Source organism: Protopterus annectens, chromosome 9.part0, assembly GCF_019279795.1.
Source record: "Protopterus annectens isolate FY-2018-M chromosome 9.part0, PAN1.0, whole genome shotgun sequence".
Taxonomy (NCBI): Eukaryota; Metazoa; Chordata; order Ceratodontiformes; family Protopteridae; genus Protopterus; species Protopterus annectens.
The window spans coordinates 1169306646-1169319094 of NC_056743.1; the positions used below are offsets into that span (position 1 = coordinate 1169306646).

The 12449-nt window shown below is 40.1% G+C and overlaps 1 protein-coding gene across 2 annotated transcripts in view; it reads left to right on the forward strand.

Annotated features, from left to right (window-relative positions):
* Nucleotides 1–12449, forward strand: part of LOC122811902 — a 294398-nt gene that overhangs the window by 249610 nt on the left and 32339 nt on the right. The window lies entirely within an intron of this gene.

The following is a 12449-nucleotide window of genomic DNA, read 5'->3' on the forward strand; positions in this document are numbered from 1 at the left end:
CGCAGGCTCCTATTATTATGATGTCAGTGATGTTACCCAATACACCCAAGATAATGCTCCAAAAAAATCATATCAATATCCACCTGGTTACTCCAGCAGCTTATCACCACTACAAACCCAATTCAACTTGGGAACAAGGATAATTTGAAGAATGAGTGAGAATTAGTGTCCCCCACTTCTTTCTGTGATTGCCTACTGAATAAACTATAATGAATACCTGTATTCAGTTGACCTGAATCAGACATCTTTATGTCTATTCATGAACTGCAAAGTTTAGCCTCTTATCACTTCCCTCCCTAGGGAGTTATCCTGTCTAGAATGAAGGCATTTGAAAGCGACACATCAGAATAAATAGGCAGTTTCTTTGTAATGTGTGACTAGATGGAGTCCAAAAGGACTTAAAAATAGAGGGAAATGGCTGCAAAACTGTAGAACTAGCATAATAACAAATGCCTGCACTTGTCTCACTGTATTCTAATAATTTTCCGCTAAAATGGTGCATGACATTATTTATTTAATTTTTTTTTTCATTTTCAGGAAAATATAATCCTACACAATAGGACTGAGTTTTGAAACAGTGAGACTGATTAATTTTTAATAGTAAATGAGCACATTCTGTGCTAATATAGCAGTCTTTCAGCTGCATCGTGGAATAAAAGCATGAGTGGAATATACAGGATGAGAAACCTTTCATATACAAATAGATGTGGATATAAATTTTATGGATAATAAACTGAAGCAAGAAAGATTAAATGTTTTTAACCATTTACTTATTACTCATTCTTAGAGTCACTCCTGCTCAGCCACTACTTGTTTTCTGGTCCTTTTAGATCAGTTATACATTCATCACCACCCTCTGAACTCACCAAAGACTCCATGACCACTTCAGCTCAATCAACGAGGAGCTCCTTGTTTGACTACCCCTCTCACCCCCCCCCCCCCACCCTGGGTAGAGATTTGTTCCTTAGGATAATGTAATCTCTATAGTCACTATGACCAGTCCAGGAAGGAATTTCGTATGACAGGCTAAGACTAAAGATCCGGTTCTCACTAAGATGAGAAAACAGTGAAATTACTGGTACCATTTGAGACACACTCCATACCTCCAAATGTATTTGTTTTTCTCCATATGATGCACATTGCCAGCTTACACCAGCAAGGCTGGCTTACAATTCATCTCATTAAATCATGCCCAAAAGAAAATAGACATCAAACATTATCATTACTTGCTAGGCCGAGAAACACCACCCTACCAGAAAGAAAGCATTTTTCAGAGACTGCATAGTCTTTCAACACCTCCTGCCTTGCCCTTGAAGGGTCTAACTGTTATGCAGACTCACTCAGAAATTTATGTTATAAGCATCACAGAAATTTTAATGCTGTAGTCATAGACCAATGTGCTTTACATATGAACCCGTGATGAAAAAGGTATAATAAATATTTTAAAACATGTAAACTAAAGGCAGCATTAGAAAGGTTGCTGAGGAAAAGAGAAAATAATAAATAATATACTGTTTCTGGAAAGTTTACTCCAGGCCCTTGTGTTGTTGTACATTCCCACTGCTTAGTTATATATTTTATGTTATCCATTTTACTGGATGTGAGATTGCATTGCTTTTCAGTTACTTGGGCTAAATACACTGTCTATTCTCTTTTAAGCAACATTTTCATAGAGATAGTTTGTATAAAAACTGAATGTTAATACTTGAATGGAAGAATTCTTTGTTGCTTGTAGAAGATGAAGTGTGGCCTTAACTGTTGTTTAAAGATGGTCACTTTCAACAATACGTTGTCACTCCAGATCGCACGACTCTAGTGGCAGCAGGTACAGTGGGAAGCATTTATCATGAACAGTTAGGCTGAAATGGAAATGGCAATTGTGTAAGATACTCACCAAAATATTAAATGGCTGAATTGTCAATATCTTCGTACTTTTGTCATGCTGCCTACCTCATGGACAAACTGTTGGCTCTACTTTTTTTATTCCCTGACCAATGATGAAATGTTGCTAAGGTATCTGGGATTAGCTGTCTGAATAACGTATGCAAGATTAACTCACCTCAACACCACACCATGCTTAAAATACCATAAATGGAAGCTAGACAGAAAGCTAGGTTGCATTATAGTCTCATCAAATGGCAAAATTATCATTAGGCTTCTCACTGTAGTTGCAAACAGCACAAATTATAACAGATATGTCTGTAACCACATCATCAGTTTGCAGTGGTACATACAGAAGTTGTTTCACTATCTGTAGAAAAAAAAGTGCTCTTCTGGTTGTCATAAGGTTCCACTAACCTGCCCAGTCAGATGAGTTTCTGTAGGGCCACAAATCAAGCCATATAAAATGTAAACTATCATACTTTGTTTTCCTGCATTTAAGACATTTTCCAGGCAAAGACTAAGCCACCATAGTGTTATGGTGGGCAAAGACATACTAAACAAAGCTCTAAATGTTTTAGTTACTATTCATCCAAATTATCCATCACATTGCTCTCCTGCAGTTACAATCTTTTCCTGACATCAGGCTAATCTGGTATACTGTTTTTGTAACTGAAACAGGATAAACCAGGCTAAGCACTCTCAGCACAGGACAGTCTACCACCAGAGAGGAACCAGGACTACCCATGTAAAAGCTTTAAGTATGGAAATATATTATGGGAAATAATGGAATGGAATCCACTGTGAAGGGAAGTGCCAATTTGCTTGTCTACTGCTATGGTGTACCTCACCCAGCTGTTCTGTAATACTCCACTTTCCCTGTTTCCACATTAGCTGGCTGGGTAAAATATCAACATATGTATCCAAAAATCAAATGGCTCCAACAAGCATTTTAGCAACTATGATAACAAAACCACCTCTAGTTCTGAAAACAGAATTCAACCTTTATGATTTTGTAAATGTGTGCACTTGCAGACAATATCATTGCATTAAGGATGACAGTTAAAGACACTTCTTAAAATAAGTTATAAAAGCTGCCACTGATTTACTGTAATGGGGCCTGGTGAGACATAATGTGGTCTGTGTTCCTCAAATGAAATGCTAAACCACGGTTCCACATGCCTAAGTTAGTTGTGGCTTAGGTGGATGTTAAAGATACCATGGTACTCACCAGGAAAGAGCAACAGACCTTCCTCCATGTTTTGCCAGTATTTCCCCTAGTATAAAAATTAGCATCTTAGGTTTCTCTGAAATTCAAGCTAAATGTCTACTGGGTTCAATTCTTTAAACAAAATTAGCATAAAAATTATAATTAAAGTAGCTTTGCCTGTGAAATCACAGCAAAATCCCACACAACAAACCATGTGGAAAAAGTTTGCTTATCCACACAAACTCCCAGCTTATTTAATTCAAAGAAAACAAAAAGATGGTCAGATGCTTTGGAATATTTAGTCATGGTAGTATATGCAAACAACTGCCTTTTAGGAACAAACCTACCAATAATCCTCTCTTATATATCATGTAGATGAGGGCATGAAGTGAGCTAAATCATTTGGTACAAGGCAAGATCCGACATGACTTGGGCATAAAGAATAGTTACTACAAAGAGCCAGCCTATCATTATGAAGGGCCATAAGTGGCTCAGAACACATAAGATTTAGAAGTTTTGGCCAGTGGTATAGCAAGCTGGCATCTGGTACTGTCCACCAAACTTGTGCCTCCCATCAACTTAAAGTTGATTTGCAAGGAATAAAAAAACAAAGGTCTATTTTCAAATCTAGCACTCCAAATTTTTGCAGCAAGATCTGTTATTCTGTATTTTTAACACCTTTATTGAATTATCACTTAAGAAATAGGCAACCATACATTTATGTACTAAAAAAAACATGTTAACATGTTCACAGTTACAAACATTATACATCTCATACATGTTTTTATACAGTTATCATCAATCCAGTATAATATAAATTGTTCACTTCCCGCCATCCCTTAAACCTCACTCCTTCAAAACATTCTTCTACGTGTATTGTTCCCACAATCTCCATTTTTTTTGTAGTTTGCTCCTACCCTTTTCTAAATATCCCATTCCCAGTTCTTTTATCTCTGTTACAATATTCACTACTTCAAGTATAATTGTTGTTTGGCAGCCACCAGAATTAAACTCATCAAGACCTTAATATGTGTAGGCAATTCAAATCCTGTATTCCACCTCATAAAAATAATTTCCTTACATACAACCATTTGCTGACCCAATATTTATGACAGGGTACTGTTTAGGGAATTTTTAAAGTCTACCAACTCATTACACTCCCAAAACATATGTTCCCAGTTACTGCTTTCTTTCCCCCACAGCTCCAACATTTGCCATTTACCTGAGAAAAAATTATTTGGAGTTGCTTGGGGTATAAAAATACCTATGCAGTGACCTCCAAACAAAAATCTTAAATAATTTAGACTTATATCCTCCCATTGTTTCCTTGTGAATTGCTTATCCAATCTCTCTGCCCAACCTTTTCTAACCTCCTCTGATTGATTCCTATACTTATTGTACAATATTTAAATGTCCTACTAATGATCCCCTTTCTAACAGCAGCTTCTGTTCTAGATTCAACTAAAAAGTCTGCTGGAGTAGGTCTTTTACTTAGGATTCCCTTATCCCTTTCTGTTTGTCTATAGACTGAAGTCCAAATGTCTTATTGGCCTCTTCCCATTCTATTAACTTCCCCTCTCTATTTTGTACTCCCAATACCATAGGTTCATAGGTAGATACTAGACTATTGGCCCAAGGGCCTATATAAGCCTAGCCAAAAGGTTCCCCGGCTTTTGCCACCCAAGAAAATTATTTTCCTGTGCCACTGTCAAGCAGAGCCACATAAGTGATCCTGGGGTGAATTTTCTATCTCCCATCCAATCATCAAGATTTTTCTTGAAGAGTGTTAATGAGGAGCTTTGTTTGATATAGATGGATAGTTTGTTCCAGAGTAAGGGAAGTCTCTAGGACAGGAATCTAGCCCTCCAGCATGTTCTGTTTATTGAGGTGACAAGGTTTAGGTCCCTAGAGCATGTAGCTTGGAGGGATTGGGATTTCTTTAGGTGGAGCATGTCCAAAAGATCTGGGTTTGACCTAGCTTTGTATGTTAGGCAGAGATCAACTCTGAGTAGGCAATATGCGACGGAGTAAAGCTGTAGTTTTTTGAGATGGTCTGCATAGGGCATCTGTTTGAGGCTGGTAATCCTCTTTGTGAGGTATTTCTGCGGCCTTTCCTGTTGTTGCAGATGTCTTGTGAGGTACATACCAAAAGGGGCATTGTACTCTATAATGGGTCTAATGAGTGATGAGTAGAGGGGAACAATGACCTCTTTTTTCCTGGATGAGAAACCTTTTGTGATGAGGTGTGCCATGTAGAAAGATTTCCTGACTACTGTGGCAATGTGATTATCAAAGGAGAGACTACTGTCCACCTGTGTCCCAAGGTCTCTTTATCACACTTTTGGTGTTAAGTAGACTACCGCCTATGTGGTAGTTTATGGGTACAGAGCTTTTACCAAAAGGGATGACAATACACTTTTTGGCATTGAGCTTCAGGCCATGGCTTTGACATCAGGCATCTGTCTCAGCAAGGCCCTTTTGTAGGATGTCTACATCATTTGGAGTTTTGATTATGGCTCCTAGTTTGTAGTCATCTGTGAACGTCATTAGCCAAAGACCTTCTGTGTTAGCCTGTACTTCAGAGAAGTAGATATCAAACAGGAGAGGACCCAGGACTGAACCCTGTGGTACTCCATTTGTCACTGGTCTGAAGTTGGATTTGGAGTCTGCTACTTTCACAGTGTGGGTTCTGTCAGTGAGCCAGTTGGCAACCCATCTTGTGACATAGGGATTTATACCTAGTTTAGTGAGTTTATCTATAATTCCAGAGTGGGGGATGGTGTCAAAAGCCTTGGCGAGATCTAGATAAGCTGTGTGAACCACCTTACCCCCATCTACGGCTTTGGTGACCGCTTCAAAGAAGTCTATCAGGTTTAGGAGACAGGATCTGCCTTTTACAAACCTGAACTGGGTGGGGTCCAGAGTTTGGAGATTACCAATGTCATTGTTTATAAGTTCCATGATGATACGTTCCATAGCCTTACAGACCAGGCTCATCAGGCTAATGGGGTGGTAGTTTCTGGGGTCCATGGTGGCTCCCCCTTTGTGGAGTGGGATAACCGTCGCTGTGTGCCATTCAGTGGGCACATAGCCTGAGGTGAGGCTATGATTGAACATGATACTTAGGTGGGGTGCCAGTTCGTTCTGTAGTTCATGTAGAACGCAGCCTGGGATGTTGTCAGGTCCCATGAAAGCTGTGTTCTTGGCTTTGGAGAGTGTGGTTTTTACCTGTGCAGCCGTGATTACAGGAACTTTGCATTCTTCCAGTATAGAGATGGGCCCTTTAGGGGATGAGTGGGGGTAAAGTTAGCATTGAGTCAGGATGTTGGCAATATCAGTTGGTTCTGTATATTTAGTGCCATTGTGCTGTAACTCAGAGCAGATCTGAGTGTTGCCATTGAGATTCTTGACATAGCTATAGAATGATTTGTGGTTGTCTTTAGAGTCAGTGGCGATTTTGTTTTCCTAAATAGCTTTGGAGTGTATTATGAGGAATCTCAGCTTCTTACTGAGGCTGACCAGGGAGTTCCTCCAATCATGGGATTTTACTCATTTTTGCAACAGTTTCTTTCTTCTGTTATAGAGTTTGTTTATGGCAGGGGACCACCAGATTGGCTTCTTTTTTTTTGGAGGATAGGATCTTGGTTCTGTTAGGGATTACATGATCCATGCATTTGTGTAAGTGCTTATAAAGTGCATTTGTGTAGGATTCAGAAGTCATACCTCTATTGTCCGTCAGCATGGGTGTCGTGAAGTTTGCCAATTCTGTCTTAAGAAGTGTGAAGTTGGCTTTGGAGAAATTTTTTACGGTGGTTTCCCTAATGGGGGATGGGGAGGGATGGGGATGTCTAGGGTGATTAGCTTGTGGTCGGATCTGACCAATGAGGAATTGACCTCTGGTGTGGAGCACCAGTTGCCCATGTTGGTAATGACCAGGTCTAGGATATTGCTGCCCCTGGTGGGGGTGTGGATAAGTTGATCCAAGACATTGGAATTTATGAATCCCAGGAAACGTTGAGCACAAGAGTTGGTACATGAGTAGTTTTCCCAGTTAATGGTGGGGTAGTTAAAATCACCCATTATTAGGGTGCTAGGTTGTACCCTAATATTTTCCAGTGTATCAAGAAATGATGAGTGGGAATCCTGGGGCATGGTGGGGGATCTGTAGCAAGCTACATTTTGGATTGCGGTCTTGCCCACAGTTAGTTGCACTTGGGTAATCTCGGATGCATTATGCTGAGCAACTAGCCTGGAGGTGTGTATATCCTTAATGAATATGAACATGCCTATGCCTTTAGTGTTTCAGTCCAGGATAGGCGGCCGAAAGGTGTGGTATGAATAATAGCCTGGTAATGCAGGGATACTCTCTGGAGCCTTGAACCAGGTCTCTGTCACTGCACAGATGTCGATGTTCTCCATTTTAAGGAGTGCCTCGAGTGAGTGCATTTTGAGGTTTAGACTTCTAGCATTGAGTAGCAATACCCTCAGATTTTGCTTGCTTGTACCTGTTATGGTGGTGAATTTGTCATTTGAACCTTGCCTAAAAAAGGCACTATAGTGGTGGCTAGAGCCTTAGCTAATATCTGGAATCCCAGGGGTGACAGGTGCAGGCCATCTCTGACAAAGAATCGTGGTTTGTCGATCATGTCATCCCAGGCAGACAGATACTGGATCCCGTTAGAATGACACCAGAAGCTTAGCCAATTGTTGAAGTCAGTCATTTTGTCCTTGTACTGTGGTATCATTCTGGGTGATGGCAAGATGCTACTCAGGGCTAGGGTCATACCTGCCTGGGCTACAAGATCGGACAGCTCCTCCATGTCCCTTTTCATGTAGTCCAGGAGGTACGTCTCAGGTCATTCACACCAACATGGACAATGACAGAGTCATATTTGTACTTGTTGTGGAGTGACCTGAGTGCATGCATTATGTGGCAGATCCTGGCACCCGACAGGCCGCTGACAGTAACTTTCTCCTTGTTTAACCTGGTGAGTGGAGTATCAGTGTGCCTGACTATAGAGTCACCTATGACTAAAGTGTTGGGTACGTTGTTATGCCTTATGGGCTGTGGTTGAGTGCCACACTGAGTTTGTGGGCTATGTGTCATTTGGGTTGTGTTGGGGGTGGAGGTTGCTTGTGTTTCTGCTTTGGAGGTCCCTGTTACTTGGGCAGGTTTTTACTGAGAGCCTCTGTGAATGTAGGTGTGTGTTTTGTGTTTCTATGTGTGCGTTTTGGTGGTGTAGGTTTTGAGGGACTATGTGATGAGTGTGGTGCGGTGCAAGTGTTTACCATCTCCTCTTGACTGTCTAGTCCAGTTTTGGGTGAAGAGAGCTTTGCTTCCAGTTTGGCTATATAAGTGCATCTCTCACAGGTTGTAGTGTCGGGTGGCAGGAGGAGAGGGTTGTCTGTGTACATGAGGCAATTGCTGCACTGCCACAATATGCCCAGATTCATCAGTTAGGCAGGAGAAAACACCGGGAGCTGACCCTTAGACATGCCTGGATAGGTGCTTATTTGTTAAGTACTAGAAACTGTTTTCCTCTAGACAAGTGAGGAAAGGTGAGTGTTGTAGTAATTTGTAGCTTATTTAGTGCTTACAACAAGAAGTGCTGAGCTCAAAGAAACAGACTTGAGTGCTGAAACTAAAAAACTGGCTAGTTCTAAGAAACAAAATTAAACTAGAAGGCTTCCCTCCAACACAGAAAGGCTTGGGGGCTCAGAAGCCCACAAACAGTCCTGGACACAGCAAATCTGTATTCGGACTAGACTACCCACAGGAAAGGCAGGAAACAAGCTTAGAAATTTTATTTTTTTTTAAGGGAAAAGACAGAAAGGAGGAGCAGAAACTAAGTGGATTGGCCTTCTCAAATGTTCTCCCTGTATTAGGTAGAATGAGGTAATAACACTAAACTGAGAGGAGTGTCCCAGATCAATTTTACAGTAGGGGCAGGCAACTGCAAAGCCACCAACTATAAGAACAGCATACAAATAGTGAGGGAGGGTGGGAAACAAACTGCAGAAATGTTTCTCACAGCAGAAAAGCAGCAGTGAGCCTTTAAATGACAGTTTTAAACAGATAAAGGAGCCTCTAGAGAAAGCTTTTAACTGTAAACAAGTTATATGACACACTCCTTGGCAGGAGATCAGAATCAAACAAACCAAACAGATGCTTAATAAAAGTAGACAATTTCCAGTTAATACCTTACACACAGTGAAACTAGCTAGAAAAATATGCAGTAGACAACATGCTATAAATAACTCAAAAAAATAAGCAAAAAAACAGGATACTTAATGTTATATATTATAGATATGAGTTTGTTCAGTGCCCTTCCTTCAATTAGCTCAGTGTGAAATAGCAGAAACACTCACAAACTTAACTTCTTAGGTAACAGAAAGTTGAAACCTGAGACAACTTTAAAAAAAGCTCAAAAGAACCAATGAGGTGCTTAGTCTAAGCTGTAGTCCAGGTGACCCCAGTCAGCAAATGACCATAAACAATCCCCTCTCACTGAAATGCCTAATGGCTTTGGCTAAACCAAGATGTCCTTGAACATGTGCTCAGACGCATAGCCTCCACAAACACTATTCCCAAACACAAGCCTGAATATGGACAATGCTACAAATACCCACACTACTTAGGTAGAAACAAACTGCAGAATTGTTTCTCACAGCAGAAAAGCAGCAGCGAGCCTTTAAATGAAAGTTTTAAACAGATAAAGGAGCCTCTAGATAAAGCTTTTAACTGCAAACAAGTTATATGACACATACACACTCTTTGGCAGGAGATCAGAATCAAACAACCCAAACAGATGCTTAATAAAAGTGGACAATTTCCAGTTAATACCTCACACACAGTGAAACTAGCTAGAAAAGTATGCAGTAGACAAAGTGCTATAAATAACTCGAAAAAATAAGCAAAAAAACAGGATACTTAATGTGATATATTATAGATCCGAGTTTGCTCAGTGCCCTTCCTTCGATTAGCTCAGTGTGAAATGGCATAAACACTCACAAACTTAACTTAACTTTGCATGATTTTCCAGTAAATTCCAGCCTCCTCTTGCCTATTCTCTGTACCCATAATTGCAGTCATCCTTGTTGGCAGAATCTCCTTTCTCCATTCTTGCTTTGGCTTAGTTCTTATAATGCTGTGTGTTACTTTATGAATATAATAATCAGTATGGCTGCTGTTATTTTCCTTAAGGATCTGCATCCAAAATCCCATTCTTTTCTTAATTTCTTGAATTTCCCCCCACTTCACCGTTATCCATTTCCACTTTAAATTATAGCTTTCTGCTAGTGTTATGTATATGAGTCTTAACTACGTAGCTCTAAAATATCCATTTAAATCAGGTAATCCAAAACCACCTTATTCTATTGGAAGGATCAGCTTATCCCACTTGACCATTGCCCTCTTCCCCTCTCAGATAAAATTATTCAACTCTTTATTAATTACTGTCCACAACTTCTTCTCTGGTTGATAAAAATGTATCTGACCTGAATATAAAACTAAAGGGACTAAACATATTTTCAGTGCTTGTATACTGTTATCCATATTCATAAACAAGACCTCCTTGTTTCTCTGTTTTTCTCTTACCTTTTAAGTCTCTTCCCACATATCCTTAGCTGATATTACTCAAATCCAAAACAAACAAGAGCGTGACAATGGCAGGAGATGCTAAGTTAAACTTTTTAATAGTTGCACACAAGTTAAACATCCAACAATTAAGCACTTTCATCCAATATAATCCAAACTTCATCAGAATCAAAAACCTATGCAAAATACACAGTTTAAATACCCCTTCAAATGTGTCTCATGTTCATTTCCATCCAATAAATGGAAGATAATGTTTAAAACCTTCAATGCATTTGAAGGAAATTAAGTGTCAACAATGCATAAATATTATACCCAAACTTAAAACTTAAACATACACCATCATCACATGGGAAAACTCATCCAATGCAGTTACAAAATATCAGATTTTAATCTTAAAATGTTCCCAATGGAAAAGTCATCATTTAGACAGGGCGCATTTGTGGCATTTAATCTGAACTGCCAATGCAACTCATGCTCCTCAATAAGATCCTCCCATGGCCCACCCCTTGGATTTTTTGCTATGTAATCAAGACCAATAAACAAAATAAAATGGTCAGAAAACTGTACCACATGCTTTGCTAAATAATTCTTAACATTTTTCTTCCTTATGTCCAAGTCATGTTTGTAAATACGTTCTTTTAACTTTCTTTGGATTTTTCCTACATAGAACCCATTGCATCCATCCAACCCTGGGTAAATAGGCTACTGGCCAGCTGATGTCTGGTTGCCCAACCTAGCTTACCTGTTACAGCTCTGTTGAGTGAAACCAGGACATAAAACAAATCAACCTGCCAAACATGAACTAAGAATTGCTACACTTAATGTAGGGTCACTGACAGGATGCAGCTTGGAAGTGGATAATATGATGATACTGAGGAGGCAAGACATCCTATGTATCCAAGACTCAAGATGGAAGGGCAGTGCAGCAACTACTTGGCTTGGGATCCAGACTCTGCTATTCAGGAGTGGGGCAGGCTAGAAATGTTGTGGGAATTGTGGTGAGAGAGAGACTTCAGAAGGCAATGAGGGATATCATCGGAATTAGTGACAGACTCATGGTAATCAGACTCCAGTGTAATGATAGGGCAGTTTTCATAATCTCAGCGTATGCCCCACAGCAGGGTTGTGATAGTGAGGAAAAGAGTGTATTCAGAAAGCAGTTGCAGGGTCTACTAGATAAAGCAAGACAACATGAATTGGTGTTAATAATGGGTGACTTGAATGCACATATCATAGACAGAACAGGATACGAAGACTGTATGGGTCCACATCGGTGGGGCAGTAGGAATAAAGGAGAAGAGGCCATTCTAGACTTCTTTCTAGCAAATGGCTTGATAGCAGTCAACACGTGGTTCAGAAAGAGAGACAGTCGCAAGCTCGCATACAAGAGTGACCAACATGCAACTCAGGTAGACTTTCTCCTAGTAAGGAAAAGGCACTGGGGAAGAATCAATGACTACAAAATCATCCCGAGTGAAACAGTCAGCCCACAGCATAAACCACTGGTTGCCAGAATCAGCTGCAAGCAGTGATCAGAGAAGGCTCTAAGGTCAACAGAGACTAGGATGAAGACCAGGAAGTTGACTGGAGAGAAAATACAACAGTTCAAGGAATTACTCAGGGCTCTAGCACCTCAAGAAGAGGAAGAAATAGGTGGAGTTGAAGAATGGCAATGCTTCAAAGCACCATGTGTGAGGACTGCAGAACAGATATGTGGTCGAGTGAGGTATGGAAATAAGGTACATAAGGAAAGCTGATGGT